Source organism: Heteronotia binoei, chromosome 1 (assembly GCF_032191835.1).
Source record: "Heteronotia binoei isolate CCM8104 ecotype False Entrance Well chromosome 1, APGP_CSIRO_Hbin_v1, whole genome shotgun sequence".
Lineage (NCBI taxonomy): Eukaryota > Metazoa > Chordata > Lepidosauria > Squamata > Gekkonidae > Heteronotia > Heteronotia binoei.
The window spans coordinates 280,233,835-280,250,651 of NC_083223.1; the positions used below are offsets into that span (position 1 = coordinate 280,233,835).

Here is a 16,817-nt window from a genome sequence, read left to right on the forward strand (position 1 = left end):
GGGGAAAGGTTTCCCTTAAAGCAGGGGTCCCCAGCTCTCCCGAGCCTGCGGGCATCTTTGCGGTTCTTGCACGGCGTCATGGGCACAGCCGCAAGCAGCCGCCGCCAGCGGTTGTCACAGAAGGCGGGGCCAGCCGCTGCGGCTCACCTTCAGGAAGTCGCACGGCGTCTCGCTCAAGACTTTATGTTCCAAATAACAGATACCTTTATTGGCGCAGAAATGAAAAGCGCAGCATTGGGGAGGGACGGTGGCTCCGCGGTAGAGCATCCGCTTGGGAAGCAGAAGGTCCCAGGTTCGATCCCTGGCATCTCCAACTAAAAAAGGGTCCAGGCAAATAGGTGTGGAAAACCTCAGCTTGAGACCCTGGAGGGCCACTGCCAGTTAGGGGAGGGATGCTGGCTCAGTGGTAGAGCACCTGCTTGGTAAGCAGAAGATCCCAGGTTCATTCCGCAGCATCTCCAGCTAAAAAAGGGTCCAGGCAAATAGATGTGGAAAACCTCAGCTTGAGACCCTGGAGAGCCACTGACAGTTAGGGGAGGGATGGTGGCTCAGTGGTAGAGCACTTGCTTGGGAAGCAGAAGGTCCCAGGTTCAATCCCCGGCATCTCCAGCTAAAAAAGGGTCCAGGCAAGTAGGCGTTTAAAACCTCAGCTTGAGACCCTGGAGAGCCGCTGCCAGTTAGGGGAGGGACGGTGGCTCAGTGGTAGAGCATCCGCTTGGGAAGCAGAAGGTCCCAGGTTCAATCCCCGGCATCTCCAGCTAAAAAAGGGTCCAGGCAAGTAGGCATGGAAAACCTCAGCTTGAGACCTTGGAGAGCGGCTGCCAGTTAGGGGAGGGACAATGGCTCAGTGGTAGAGCATCCGCTTGGGAAGCAGAAGGTCCCAGGTTCAATCCCCGGCATCTCCAACTAAAAAAGGGTCCAGGCAAGTAGGTGTGGAAAACCTCAGCTTGAGACCCTGGAGAGCTGCTGCCAGTCTGAGTAGACAATACTGACTTTGATGGACTGAGGGTCTGATTCAGTATAAGGCAGCTTCATATGTTCATAGCAAATTTACATGGAGTTTCAGCTATAACGGGTAGGGAACAGTGGCTCTCCAGATGTTCTTTGCCTACAACTCCCATCAGCCCCAGCCATTGGCCATGCTGGCTGGGGCTGATGGGAGTTGTAGATAAAAAACATCTGGAGAGCCACTGTTCCCTACCCCTGAGCTATAAAAACCAGTCAAACGTCAAGAAGGGGAGCTAGTCTTTTGCTCCCTGGTGGTTGTGGCAGCCAAAAGGTACTTTGCCACCAGGCTTTTGATATGGGAACGTTGGTCAGATAGTAGGAAAAAAACCTAACTTTGCTTCAGGTAATCCATAAAAATGAGACAGAATAGGTTTGATTATACAGTCCCGCACTTCCCATAGAAATCACAATGAAGTCAAACATGGGCGACCGTTTCAAGGTGCCTTCCATTATAGGGAGAGACTCTACCCTGATAAGGGTTGTTGGCAAACCTGCCAGACAATACCGCTGAGGGTAGAACGTTGAGTCTTGCTAACATAAAAGAGCTGCTGCCAAAGCAGCGTTTTAAAAAAAATCTCCATAGCCAACCATAATCCTTGCTGGGCAAAAGCCCCACTTCCTAAAAACACTTGGTGGGTACCAAGCGGTGTTCCCTCGAAACTGAGTTAGCGTGAGCCAGCTCAAGGGTTTCTCGCCTCCAGCTTGCGTTTTTTTGTCTTTATATGGACATATGAAGCTGCCTTTTACTGAATCAGACCCTTGGGTCCATCGAAGTCAGTCTTGTCTACTCAGACTGGCAGCGGCTCTCCAGGGTCTCAAGCTGAGGTTTTTCACACCTATTTGCCTGGACCCTTTTTAATTGGAGATGCCAGGGATTGAACCTGGGACCTCCTGCTTACCAAGCAGATGCTCTACCACTGAGCCATGGCCCCTCTCCACTCTGGGTCCATCAAAGTCAGTCTTGTCTACTCAGGCTGGCAGCGGCTCTCCAGGGTCTCAAGCTGAGGTTTTTCACACCTATTTGCCTGGACCCTTTTTAGTTGGAGATGCCAGGGATTGAACCTGGGACCTCCTGCTTACCAAGCAGATGCTCTACCACTGAGCCATGGCCCCTCTCCACTCTGGGTCCATCAAAGTCAGTCTTGTCTACTCAGGCTGGCAGCGGCTCTCCAGGGTCTCAAGCTGAGGTTTTTCATGCCTATTTGCCTGGACTCTTTTTAGTTGGAGATGCCGGGGATTGAACCTGGGACCTTCTGCTTACCAAGCAGATGCTTTACCACTGAGCCACCGTCCCTCTTCACTCAGGAAGGCTGGCCTCAGAGCAAACTAATTGATGCAGCGGCTCCCAATTTGAATGCCAGGAGCTCACAGGGTAGATTTTTTGCTCACAAGACTCCGCAGCTTAGAGGAAACATAGGTGCCAAGAAAGGTGTTGGGGACACCTGCCTTAAAAGTTCCACATTGGCATTCGCTGGTCTGTTTGGCCTGGGATTCACCCATGTGATCCAGGGACATCCTTGGTGGGACCTGGCAGAGTCAAAAAGGGACCAATACAGTGGCCATTGTGCTAGAGTGGGTGGGTGGGTGTGCGCACATGGGAGCCCCATCCGCTCCTCTGCACTGATGTATCAGCAGCTGCCTCTTCTTGTCTCCCCACTCCCCACACCACCATCACCACCATGAGCTGTGGACAGCACAGGTTGGCAAGGGGGGAACCCCTCAGGAGGGCAAGGACAGAAAATCTTTGAAAGGGAACGTTTCTTTTACCTTCTCAAAATCGATGTTCTCGTGGCCCTTTCTTGCACGCCAAGGAAATGCTGATTGGCACTTAGAGGTCAAGAAGCAATTTTCTCCAGGCCAGTTTGGCCAGGGATCCGGGAGGGGTTTTTTGTGTGTATGTGTGTGTGTGGTGCCATCTTCTGGGCATGGAGCAGGGGTCATTGGAGGTGTGTGACTTTCTTGCACTGTGCGGGGGGCTGCACTAGAATTCAGGGGTGACCAATGGTAGCTCTCCAGATGTTTTTTGCCTACAACTCCCCATCAGCCTCAGCCATCGGCCATGCTGGCTGGGGGCTGATGGGAGTTGTAGGCAAAAAAACATCTGGAGAGCTATCGCTGGCCACCCCTGAGATGATCCAGGAGGTCCCTTCCTGTGGCGGAACCGGCCCGATTCTGCCTTCAGACCCGGTCCCGTCAGCTCCCTATTGAGTCGCCAACTCCTGGAGGGAGCTATTTCTCCTCCTGCCCCTTGGGCGCGCTGCCACCACCTGCTCAGTCCCGGGGTTCAGATTGAGAGGAACAGGACTCCCAATCCCCCTCTCCAGCTATGAGGCCCGGCCTCAAGGTCCTCTGCCACCCTGCACTTGGGTTTCACAGAGACCTCAGCGCTTCTTTGGGGCACCCCTGGAGGATTGGCACCTTATCCAACTGCATGCCTTCCCCCTTCCCCGGGGCCCCCTTCTCAACACAGCGTGGTCTAAAGCGGTCTGGGGATCTATGTGGTACAGAGATTGACTGCCAGCATTTAAAACAGAAAAAACATTTATTTAAAAGAGAAAAATATAGGAAAAGAAAAACAAAACAAAAACAGTTGCATCTACAAAATTAGCACAGCACAGCACACAGCATAACAAAGAAAAGTTGATTATAAACGCATCCTGCTGGCCCTGATCTAAACTTGCCCTGTCTTGTGAATTACTTACTTAGTCCGCCTGCCTGGGGGCCTCCCCGGCAGGAGCCTCCATTGCTCACCACATGCTCGCTCGAGCCCCAGTTCAAATCTGCCTTCTCTTCCTGCCTAACACATGCCAGGAACAACAGCACTTCCTGCCTCTCTAGGAGATTTCCCCCCTAGCGTTGTTGGTTTGGCTCTGGAAGGGAGGGGGGGAGTGAGGGGAAGGCTACAAAGCCCGCTGAGGGATTTACTGACCCCTGCCAAATGAAGCACCACCACTGACTAAAATGGCGTTTCTCCACACTTCCCACTCTTATGATTCTAGCGGTGGTGCTGGAGAAAGACGGTGTGAGGCTTAACCTGTGTAGTCCGGCAGGTAGCTGTGACGTGCCTTGCATTTTTTTTGTAGAGCTGGGGAGAGGAACGTTTTGGTGGTCTTGTTGGAAGCGGTGACTCTTCCTTGGCATTACCGAGAAATAAGGGGAAATGGGACAACGCTTTGGAGTTGATTCTATTCCCTTGGATCTCTAGCGTCTGTGAAAATGATACCTAGGGCTGGGGCTGGTGGATCCAATCCACCAACACCAGCACTTTCCCCTGCTGTTTTGTGCCACTGCAGCAAATCTATGACTTAGCACAGTTCCCCAAATCTATGACTTAGCACAGTGTCTAGAGCAGGGGTGTCAAACAGGTAGCTCTGGGGTCAAATTAGACGCCCAGAGGGCTCCTATCAGGTCCCAAACAACTGGCTGTCATCTGCTTCCTTCTCCCTCTCTCTTGCTTCCCTCTGCATCACCGTTTGCTTTGCGAGGCTTGCTCAATCGCACAGGAGGAAGCGAGCGAAGGAGAGCTTGCTCTGCCAGGGGCTCTCAATCGTGCAGCAGAGCTACTGAGCCGAGCCTCTCTTCCGTCTGTTGGCTGAAGCTCAGCAAGCCAGCAAGGTGGATTAGGCTGAGCGCGTGCATGTTTGTCCGCGTCCTTTATAAAGTTTATAATCTGAAAATGTTGTGAAAGCGACGTCACCCCGGAGTCGGAAACGACTGGTTCTTGCACAGGGGACGACCTTTACCTTTTTTTTTTTTTAACCTGGCATTTGACATTTTATGATACGCATGGTCCCGGCCCAACAAGGTCACGTTTATGTCAGATCCGGCACTCATGACAAATGAGTCCGACACCCCTGGTCTGGAGAGAATCGGCTTGTGCCTGAAACCAGGTGGATTTTGCAGGTGGTTCTGGAGCGTGCGCCTGCCGCTGATCTAATGCTGCCTTCAGTGACGGGATCCTTAAAAACTCAAGGATTCCCTCTGAGTCAGGAGTCCGCGGCCTTTTTGAGCCCGTGGGTACCTTTGAAATGCTGATCTTTCGTGGTCGGCACAGCCACAAGATGGCTGCCGCAGGAGGCCGAGCCAGTCGCAGAAAACCATCGATGCGGCTTACCTTCCCTCGCAGTGCAGATCCTGTGAATTTAGGGGGAGGCGTTGGTGAGCTTCCTGCCTTGTGGAGGGAGTTGGACTAGATGACCCTGGAGGTCCCTTCCGACTCTAGGATTCTATGATTCTAAGTTTCCACAGGCTTCCTTGGGAGGTGGTGGGCTCTCCTTCCTTGGAGGGTTTTCGACAGAGGCTGGATGGCCATCTGACAGCAATGTAGATCCTGTGAATTTAGGGGGAGGTGTTTGTGAGTTTCCTGCCTTGTGGACGGCGTTGGACTAGATGACCCTGGAGGTCCCTTCCAACTCTAGGATTCTCTTTAGTTTGAATCCAGCTCTGCGAGAGCTGTGGCTGACCCAAGGCCATTCCAGCAGGTGCAAGTGGAGGAGTGGGGAATCAAACCCTGTTCTCCCAGATAAGAGAGCTGTGGCTGACCCAAGACCATTCCAACAGGTGCAAGAGGAGGAGTGGGGAATCAAACCCGGTTCTCCCAGATAAGAGAGCTCTGGCTGACCCAAGGCCATCCCAGCAGGTGCAAGTGGAGAAGTCGGGAATCAAGCCTGGTTCTCCCAGATAAGAGAGCTGTGGCTGACCCAAGGCCATTCCAACAGGTGCAAGAGGAGGAGTGGGGAATCAAACCCGGTTCTCCCAGATAAGAGAGCTATGGCTAACCCAAGGCCATTCCAGCAGGTGCAAGTGGAGGAGTGGGGAATCATACCCGGTTCTCCTAGATACGAGTCCGCACTTTTAACAACTACACCAAACTGGAAAGAAGGCAGGAAGGCAAATAGATGGGGTAGGGAGGAGGGAAGGAGAGGTGGAAAGAAAGCAACTTTAAATGCGTTCTCCCAGTCGCCGACTGGCTTGGCTTAGCAAAGTGATTTAAAGAGAGAAATGCCTTCTCCAAGCCGGCTGACAGGGTGGTGGGGGCTTCAGGAGCCTCACAATTCGTGTAAAAGAACCACATGTGGCTCCCAAGCCACAGTTTGGCCACCCCTGCTCAAAGGGATATCTTCCTTCTTGAGAGTTCCTTTTTGCCTCTGCCCCTCAGGGCCCCTGGTTCTAAAAGAAGAAGACGACGACATTGGATTTATATCCCGCCCTCCACTCCGAATCCCAGAGTCTCAGAGCGGCTCACAATCTCCTATATCTTCTTCCACCGCAACAGACACCCTGTGAGGTGGGTGGGACCGAGAGACCTCTCCCAGAAGCTGCCCTTTCGAGGACAACTCCTGCAATAGCTCTGGCTGACCCAAGGCCATTCCGGCAGCTGCAAGGGGAGGAGTGGGGAGTCCAACCCGGTTCTCCCAGGTAAGAGTCCACACACTGAACCACTACAGTTGACCGCTGCACCAAACTGGCTCTCGAGAGGGTTATAGTCCCTTAATGGTTAAAGAGGGTTATAGTCCCTTGATGGGCTGGTGGGTGGCATTGTGTGACCCTTCCCATCCATCTTCCTCCGGCAGCCTTCTGTCTGGGACCCAGGCGAAACAGGGCTCCGCCAGCCCACGAAGAAAAGGAGAGAAAAATAACCAGAAGGTGACTTCAGGAGTCATTTTCTTTTGGTAGGGAAGCAAGACACAGATGGGAGGGGGGGGAATGGAACCGCTATAGAGAAAAGAACGTGAGGGGCTGGCACAGCATTCTAGGAAGGCAGCAGAGCTGGTGGATCCTGCGGATCTGTTGTGCTAACGGCGGCACTTTCCCCTGGGCGCTGGCACCCTTGTGTTGGTGCAAGAGACGCGCCAGAGGCAGAAGAGCCTTCCCGGATACAAGGAGCTCTTCCTCCCTGGGGTCAGGGAATGGCTCCTTGCACTGGGAGAAAGGCCGCCATTGAGGGAACGGATCCAAGGGACACGGCAAAATGTTTTTCCTCTTGTGTCTTTGTCTGATGCTGTTTCTTCAGTGGCCAGCCCTTTTGGTATAGTAGTTAAGTGCGTGGACTCTTGTCTGGGAGAACCGGCTTTGATTTCCCCCTCCTCCACTTGCACCTGCTGGAATGGCCTTGGGTCAGCCAGAGCTCTCTTATCTGGGAGAACCGGGTTTGATTCCCCACTCCTCCACTTGCACCTGCTGGAATGGCCTTGGGTCAGCCAGAGCTCTCTTATCTGGGAGAACCGGGTTGGATTCCCCACTCCTCCACTTGCAGCTGCTGGAATGGCCTTGGGTCAGCCAGAGCTCTCTTATCTGGGAGAACCTGGTTGGATTCCCCACTCCTCCACTTGCAGCTGCTGGAAGGGCCTTGGGTTAGCCACAGCTCTCCTAAGAGTTGTCTTTGAAAGGGCAGCTTCTGTGAGAGCTCTCTCAGCCCCACCTACATCACAGGGTGGTTAAGTGCATGGGGTCATCTGGGAGAACCAGGTTTGATTCCCCACTTCTCCACTTGCAGCTGCTGGAATGGCCTTGGTTTGGCCATAGCTCTCCAAGGAGTTGTCCTTGAAAGAGCAGCTTCTGTCAGAGCTCTCTCAGCCCCACCCACATCACAAGGTGGTTAAGTGCATGGGCTCTTACCTGGGAGATTGTATCATCTTGAAACCATTCCCCCCGCCTCCGGTCTGTGGAAAAACTGGAGAGCCAGTTTGGTGTAGTGGTTAAGTGCGCGAACTCTTATCTGGGAGAACCGGGTTTGATTCCCCACTCCTCCACTTGCACCTGCTGAAATGGCCTTAGGTCAGCCATCGCTCTCGCAGAGCTGTCCTTGAAAGGGCAGCTGCTGCAAGAGCTCTCTCAGCCCCACCTACCTCACAGGGTGTCTGTTGTGGTGGTGGTGGGACCTAGAGGGGATTGTGACTGCTCTGAGATTCAGAGTATAGGGCGGGATGTAAATTCAACTTTTTCTTTCTTCTTCTTTTTCTTTGTCAGCTGAGAGCTGGCACGGACTAGCTGGAATGGGGGAGCGGGGTCCCTTTCCATTTCCCTCCTTGAACTCTGCGTGTCAGAGGAGAAGGTCGGGTGGAATTTCAGCGCTGCCTAAAGAACGGATGAATATTTCACGCCTCTGGAGGGCTCTTCTTCCCTCTGTAGGCTTAACTTGCATCTCGAGTGAAGTTGCTGCGTATTCTGGGGGTGTCAGAGAGCCCAGAGAAGGAATCCAAAGCAGATTGCCCCCTCCCCACCTTGCGTAGCACAGCTGGAGAACTCTGTAGTTGTACGGGATAGAGAAGGTGGAGAAAGAAGTCCTTTTCTCTCTTTCTCACAATACAAGAACTCGTGGGTGCTCCGTGAAATTGCTGAGCAGTCGGGTTAGAATGGATAAAAGGAAGCCCTCCTTCCCCCAAAGGGTGATGAACACGTGGAACTCACTGCCACAAGAGGTCCCTTCCAACTCTAGGGTTCTATGATTCTATGACTGTTAAGAACAGTTCCGCAGTGGAACAGGCTTCCTCAGGAGGTTGTGTGCTCTCCTTCCTTGGAGGGTTTTCAACTGAGGCTAGATGGCCATCTGACAGCAATGAGGATCCTAGGGGGAGGTATTTGTGAGTTTCCTGCATTGTGCAGGGGGTTGGACTAGATGACCCTGGAGGTCCCTTCCAGCTCTAGGATTCTATGATTCTAAGTTTCCACAGGCTTCCTTGGGAGGTGGTGGGCTCTCCTTCCTTGGAGGGTTTTCAACAGAGGCTAGATGGCCATCTGACAGCAATGAGGATCCTGTGAATTTAGGGGGAGGCGTTAGTGAGTTTCCTGCATTGTGCAGGGGGTTGGACTAGATGACCCTGGAGGTCCCTTCCAACTCTAGAATTCTATGATTCTATGACTGTTAAGAGTGGTTCCTCAGTAGAACAGGCTTCCTCAGTAGGTGGTGGGCTTTCCTTCCTTGGAGGGAGGTCTTTGTGAGTTTCCTGCATTGTGCAGGGGGTTGGACTAGATGACCCCAGAGGTCCCGTCCAACTCTGTGATTCTATGACTGTTGGGAGGTGGTGGGCTTTCCTTTTTGGAGGTTTTTCGACAAAGGCTGGATGGCCATCTGACAGCAATGCTGATCCTGTGAATTTAGGGGGAGGTGTTTGTGAGTTTCCTGCATTGTGTAGTTGGTTGGACTAGATGACCCTGGAGGTCTCTTCCAACTCTCTGTTTCTAAGAATCACTACAAACCATATCAGTCCATTGATTTAAAAGATCAAGAGGCGACATTTGCAGTCCCTCACGCCAGAAATCATACCAGAACCTACCTACAGAGGTCTCAGGATGGAATTCATGTGGGCTAGCCGGATCCCGGAAGCTCAGCAAATTCGGCCCTGGCTGGTTCTTTGAATGGGAGACCTCCAGAGAATCCCACAGTTGTGCTGTGAAGGCAGACAGTGGCAGGCCACCTCTGAGAGCCAGTTTGGTGTAGTGGTTAAGTACGTGGACTCTTATCTGGGAGAAGCGGGTTTGATTCCCCACTCCTCCACTTGCAGCTGTTGGGATGGCCTTGGGTCAGCCACAGTTCTCGCAGAGTTGTCCTTGAAAGGACAGCTTCTGTGAGAGCTCTCTCAGCCCCACCCACCTCACAGGGGGAGAAGATATAGGAGAATGTGAGCCACTCTGAGTCTCTGATTCAGAGAGAAGGGTGGGGTATAAATCTGCAGTCTTCTTTTTTAAGTGCATGGACTCTTATCTGGGAGAACCGGGTTTGATTCCCCGTTCCTCCACTTGAGCTGGTGGAATGGTCTTGGGTCAGCCAGAGCTCTCGCAGGAGTTGTCCTTGAAAGGGCAGCTGCTGGGAGAGCCCTCCCAGCCCCACCCGCCTCACAGGGTGTCTGTTGTGGGGGGAGAAGATAGAGAGATTGTGAGCCACTCTGAGTCTCTGATTTGGAGAGAAGGGCGGGGTATAAATCTGCAGTTCTTTGTCTTCTGCATCATTGGCGTCGTCTTCTCTCTTGCCTTGAAAACCCCGTGTCGCTAGAAGTCAGTTGTGACGGCAGCGCTTTCCACCACCACTGTCTGACTTATCTTCCTAGCGTGTGTGATCCTTTTAAATGCGATGGCCAGAACTCCCTTTGGAGTTCAGTTATGCTTGTCCCAACCTTGCTCCACCCCCAGTGCCCTCCTAGCTCCACCCCCAAAGTCCCCAGATATTTCTCGAATTGGACTTGGCAACCCTAATGATAGCCAGGGGATTTCCCACTGAGCCCAATTGCATGTAGCCTCCTGGTTTAGAAAACCCAAAGCGACAGGCCTCCGCGGGGAGGATCCGATGCGCTGAAGCCTCCTGACCCAGCTGTCTCTCAAATCCCGCGTGCTTTCCCGCGGCACCAGCTTTCTCACACGGAGCCTTCCTGGCTAGCCGGGAATCGTTGGCAGCCCTTAAAGCCGGCTCCCTTGACGGTCTTCCAGCTGGCGGCGAGCGGAGTTAAAAACGCCGGCTCTACAGTTGGGCCAAAGAGGCCTTTTGCAGCTGCCCCAGTTAATTGTTTCTTCGAGAACAAGAGGGCGATACAAAGCCGTCCTCTCCGGGGCCTCCGGCTGCGGCTCAGACTGGAAACCGGAGCCTCTTGCCTCTAATTTACGCAGAGCTCTGCTGAGTCAGGTTTCTCTTGGACTCCTCTTCTAGAGGCAGGAGATGTTTTTGGCGACGTTGGAAAGGATTTTGGCTGTCCGGGCCCTTGAAAAACGCCATTCTCGCAACTCTTGAAGGGTACGCTTGAAATGAACAAGAAGAAACCACCAGGTTTCTTTTGCATAGGTAGTACCGGGCCTCATTTTGGGCAGAAGCTCACAGGAACGGAGCTCTGGAAACTCGACATTTCATTGTGCTCTTTCTTTCTTATCTCCCTGACCCCAATACTTGCTTCTGGGTTCCATTGTTCAAACCCCCTGGGAGAATTTAGCTGAACTCTTAAGATTTGACAACACTTTCTAAAAAAAATTGAGAAAACAGCCAAAACATATAAAAGCAAACAAATGGAAATCTTCATGCCACTGTGGCCACATAGGAGAAAGTAATTTTAAAAGTATGATGGGAGAAAGGTTTTATTAGGACAATTCTAATTCAAGGAACATTTTAAGACCTCCCCTGGAATTTTGTGTTCAGTTTTGGGCACCACATTTAAAGAAGGATCTAGACAAGCTGGAACGGGTCCAGAGGAGGGCGACGAACACGGTGAGGGGTCTGGAGACCAAGTCCTATGAGGAAAAGTTGAAGGAGCTGGGCATGTTTAGCCTGGAGAGAAGGCGGCTGAGAGGTGATAGGATCACCATCTTCAAGTCCTTGAAGGGCTGTCATAGAGAGGAGGGTGTGGAGTTGTTTTCTGTGGCTGCCGAAGGTAGGACCAGAACCAATAGGTTGAAATTAAATCAAAAGAGTTTCCGACTCAACATTAGGAAGAACTTCCTGACCATTAGAGTGGTTCCTCAGTGGAACAGGCTTTCTCAGCCCCAAGGATGACTGTGATCATATTTCTTTTATTTATTTTTTTGGAGGAGGGCGCAGGAAGCTACTGAAGCTTGAACAAAAATGCCTCTTCCTCTAAAAAGCTAGTTTGGTGTCATGGTTAAGTGGATGGACTCTTATCTGGGAGAACCAGGTTTGATTCCCCACTTCTCCACTTGCAGCTGCTGGAATGGCTTTGGGTCAGCCATAGCTCTCACAGAGCAGTCCTTGAAAGGGCAGCTTCTGTCAGAGCTCTCTCAGCCCCACCCACCTCACAGGGTGTCGGTTGTGGGGGAGGAAGATAAAGGAGATTGTGAGCCGCTCTGAGTCTGATTCAGAGGGAAGGGTGAGGTATAAATCTGCAGTCTTCTTTCCTCCTCCTTCTCCTCCTCTTCCTCTCCCTCCTCCCAATGCAGAGGGTCCTAGATTCATTCTCCTCGTCTTCCTCCTCTTTTTCCTCTTCTTCCTTCCTGTGCAGGTCCTAGATTTCTCCTCCTTTTTTCTTTCTTCCTTCTTCTGCTTCTCCTCCTCCTCTTCCTCCTCTTTTTCCTCTTCCTCCTCCCCATGCAGAGGGTCCTAGATTCCTCCTCCTTTTTTCTTTCGTCCTTCTTCTCCTTCTCTTCCTCCTCTTTTTCCTCTTCCTCCTCCCCATTCAGAGGGTCCTAGATTCCTCCTCCTTTCTTCTTTCTTCCTTCTTCTTCTCCTTCTCTTCCTCCTCTTTTTCCTCTTCCTGCTTCCGCAGAGGGTCATCGATTCCTCCTTCTTCTTCCTTCCTTCTTCTTTTGCTCCTTCCTCCTCCTCTTCCTTCTCTTTTTCCTCTTCTTCCTCCCCATGCTGAAGGCCCTAGATTTCTTCTTCTTCTTTCATCTCCTCCTCCTCTTTTTCTTCTTCCTCCTCTCCATGCAGGGGGTCCTAGATTCCTCCTCCTCCTTTCTTCTTTCTTCCTTCTTCTCCTTCTCCTCTTCCTCCCCATGCAGAGGGTCCTTCCTTCCTTCCTTCCTTCCTTCCTTCCTTCCTTCCTTCCTTCCTTCCTTCCTTCCTTCCTTCCTTCCTTCCTTCCTTCCTTCCTTCCTTTCTTCTTCTTCTTCTTCTTCTTCTTCTTCTTCTTCTTTTTCTGCTTCTTCTTCTTTTTCGTCCTCTTCTTCCACCTCTTTTTTCTCTTCCTCCTCCCCGTGCAGGGGGTCCTAGATTCCTTCCTTCCTTCCTCCTCCTTTTTTCTGTTTCTTTTTCTTCCTCCTCCTCCACATTTTCAGGAACAGGTATTCTTCCAGGTGTGTTTCTTTGTGGCAGGGCCATGCATGGCTCAAGACCCTGGGGGCGCAAGGTGTGCCTGGGAGCAGGGTGGGCTTTGCGCAGAGGGAGGGAGCTGGTGCTGGCTCTTGGCTGGCTCCTGTCCTTGGGGCAACTGCGGGGGCTGGGGGGGGAGCAAAGGGGAGAAGGGATCTGGCAGGGAAGCTCTCTGGGCTCTGCTGAGTCAGGGGATGACTCAGCGGCAGGCGGGAGGTGAGGGTGGCAGGGCCTGCCACTTCGCCGCAGCCGTTTCCTGTCGGGTTTGGAAGCCAGGTGAGGGCTTGGCGAAACTGCTGGGGGGGGGCAGGTTGAGAGGTGGGGCGGGGTGGCCTCCTGCTTCATTTCAGGCACGCAGCAGTCAGCCCAGGCAGCTTCTCTGCTTTTCTGCCCCTGCCTTTTCCCCTCTGCCTCAAGAGAGGCCAGAATCATAGAGTTGGAAGGGAACGCCCGGGGGTCCTTAAGGTGATTTGACCATTCTTGCTTCTGATTTCAATAAACTGGGGAGGGGGGGGGGAGAGTAAAATCTTTGGTGTAGTGGTTAACTGTGCGGAGTCTTATCTGGGAGAACCGGGTTTGATTCCCCACTCCTCCACTTGCAGCTGCTGGCATGGCCTTGGGTCAGCCAGAGCTCTGGCAGAGGTTGTCCTTGAAAGGGCAGCTTCTGTCAGAGCTCTCTCAGCCCCACCCACCTCACAGGGTGTCTGTCGTGGGGGAGGAAGGTAAAGGAGATTGTAGGGTGCTCTGAGACTCTGTCCTTGAAAGGGCAACTGCTGTGAGAGTCCTCTCCAGCCCCACCCACCTCACAGGGTGTCTGTTGTGGGGGAGGAAGGTAAAGGAGATTGTAGGCTGCTCTGAGACTCTGTCCTTGAAAGGGCAGCTTCTGTCAGAGCTCTCTCAGCCCCACCCACCTCACAGGGTGTCTGTCGTGGGGGAGGGAGGGATAAAGGTTTGAAACGGGTGCGGCCGACATCGACGGCCTGTCCAGGAAATTCCAACTTCTTCCTACATGTGAAAAATTGAATGCCTTTGCATCTTCTGTAATTGGCACCAAGTCCGTTTTGGATACAGGAAATTGACCCTCTTTGGTGTTTTTCATTAAGGGACTAGTTTCTCTTTATTGTATTGTATTTCTGTACAAATATTAGTCATTTGCCGCTATACCCTTTGGGTTGTGCTCGTGTTTTTGTATTTCTGGAGTGACTTGCACCTGTTATCATGGCCTTGGGTCAGCCGTAGCTCTGGCAGAGGTTGTCCTTGAAAGGGCAGCTGCTGTGAGAGCCCTCTCCAGCCCCACCCACCTCACAGGGTGTCTGTTGTGGGGGAGGAAGGGAAAGGAGATTGTGAGCCACTCTGAGACTCTTCGGAGTGGAGGGCGGGATATAAATCCAATATCTTCGTCTACCTCACAGGGTGTCTGTTGTGAGGGAGGAAGGGAAAGGAGATTGTGAGCCGCTCTGGGACTCTTCGGAGTGGAGGGCAGGATATAAATCCAATATCTTCATCTACCTCACAGGGTGTCTGTTGTGGGGGAGGAAGGGAAAGGAGATTGTGAGACGCTCTGAGACTCTTCGGAGTGGAGGGCAGGATATAAATCCAATATCCATATCTACCTCACAGGGTGTCTGTTGTGGGGGAGGAAGGGAAAGGAGATTGTGAGCCAATCTGAGACTCTTCGGAGTGGAGGGCGGGATATAAATCCAGTATCTTCATCTACCTCACAGGGTGTCTGTTGTGGGGGAGGAAGGGAAAGGAGATTGTGAGCCGCTCTGAGACTCTCCGGAGTGGAGGGCGGGATATAAATCCAATATCTTCATCTACCTCACAGGGTGTCTGTCTGTTGTGGGGGAGGAAGGGAAAGGAGATTGTGAGCCGCCCTGAGACTCTTCGGAGTGGAGGGCGGGATATAAATCCAATATCTTTTTCTTCTTCTTCCCCTTTCTTGCACAGCAGCAGTTTAGGAAGCCTGTCAGGGCCAGTGGGAGGCGGGACTTGCCTGGCTTCAGTGAAAAGAGTCTGGCTTGGGGGTGAGGGAGCGAGAATTGGGGCTCTTTGGGAGGTACCTCAAGGGAGAAGTGTTACTGGCAGCCTGCATCGCCCAGCCTACTTTGTCTGAGGTGCTCCTTTCCTTACTATTTGAAAGGCTTCTTCAGACCACACCCTGGAGGCCTCTGTTGCAACAGTGATGTAATGGGCTTGTGATGAGGACTTTCACAAGCGGTAAGAGAAGGAAGTTGCTGTGGGGGGAGGCTGCAAAAATAGCAGGGCGAAGGTGAAGGGGGAAGGCCGCATGGAGCCTCCTGAGGAACGGAGACATCTCTTCATTCACAGGCCAGCTCCTGGCCCTACCACAGGGGTGTTAATGCATGGAATTCACCGCTGCAGGAGGTGGCAGCAGCGGCAAGCAGAGACAGCTGCAAGAGGGGATTGGATAAAGAGGTTTATGAGTGGCTATTAGCCACAAGGTGTAGATAAAATAGAGCAGGGGTGGCCAACGGTAGCTCTCCAGATTTTTTTTTTGCCTACAACTCCCATCAGCCTTAGCCAGTATGGCCAATGGCTGGGGCTGATGGGAGTTGTAGGCAAAAAACATCCGGAGAGCTACCGTTGGCCACCCCTGGAATAGAGCGCTCTGGGGTAAAGATGCTCTGTTTTCTTGGTGCTTGGGAGGCAACAGTGGGAGGGCTTCTGGAGTTCTGGCCCAGCTGGGTGGGCCTCCTGATGGCACCTGGGGTTGGGCCACTGTGTGACACAGAGTGTTGGGCTGGATGGGCCATTGGCCTGATCCAACATGGCTTCTCTTATGTTCTTATGTGACACAGTGTTGGGCTGGATGGGCCATTGACCTGATCCAACATGGCTTCTCTTATGTTCTTATGTGACACAGAGTGTTGGGCTGGATGGGCCATTGGCCGGATCCAACATGGCTTCTCTTATGTTCTTATGTGACACAGAGTGTTGGGCTGGATGGGCCATTGACCTGATCCAACATGGCTTCTCTTATGTTCTTATGTGACACAGAGTGTTGGGCTGGATGGGCCATTGGCCGGATCCAACATGGCTTCTCTTATGTTCTTATGTGACACAGAGTGTTGGACTGGATGGGCCATTGACCTGATCCAACATGGCTTCTCTTATGTTCTTATGTGACACAGAGTGTTGGGCTGGATGGGCCATTGACCTGATCCAACATGGCTTCTCTTATGTTCTTATGTGACACAGAGTGTTGGACTGGATGGGCCATTGACCTGATCCAACGTGGCTTCTCTTATGTTCTTATGTGACACAGAGTGTTGGGCTGGATGGGCCATTGACCTGATCCAACGTGGCTTCTCTTATGTTCTTATGTGACACAGAGTGTTGGACTGGATGGGCCATTGACCTGATCCAACATGGCTTCTTTTATGTCTGTGTCAGTGATGTTCTGTCTTAGTGCTTGGGGCGGGCGCAGTGGGGGAGGCTTCTGGAGTCCTGGCCCCGCTGGTGGACCTCCTGATGACTTCTGGGTTTTGGCCACTGTGTGGTATAAAGTGTTGGACTGGATGGCCTTCTGGTCTGATCCAACATGGCTTCTCTTACGTTCATATGTCTGGGGCACAGCGCTCTGTCTTCTTGGTGCTGGCAGGGGGGAGGGCAAAAGTGGGAGGGCTTCTAGTGTCTTGGCTCCACTGGTGGACCTCCTGATGGCACCTGGGTTTTTTTGGCCACCGTGTGACACAGAGTGTTGGACTGGAGGGGCCACTGGCCTGATCCAACATGGCTTCTCTTATGTTCTTATGTGACACAGAGTGTTGGACTGAATGGGCCATTGGCCTGATCAAACATGGCTTCTCTCATGTCCTCATGTTTGGGGCAGTGATGCTCTGTATTCTGGGTGCTTGGGGGGGGCACACTGGGAGGGCTTCTGGTGTCCCGGCCTCACTGGTGGACCGCCTGATGATCCCTGGGGTTTAGCCACTGTGTGACCCAGAGTGTTGGACTAGATGGTCCATTGGCCTGATCCAACATGGCTTCTCTTATGTTTGCCGCATACCCTCACGGACAGGGCATGGAGGCGGTACAG

At 52.5% G+C, this 16,817-nt stretch overlaps 1 protein-coding gene across 2 annotated transcripts in view; it reads left to right on the forward strand.

Moving 5' to 3' along the window:
• PI4KB (phosphatidylinositol 4-kinase beta) overlaps nt 1-16,817 on the forward strand; it is a 69,769-nt gene that overhangs the window by 11,424 nt on the left and 41,528 nt on the right. The window lies entirely within an intron of this gene.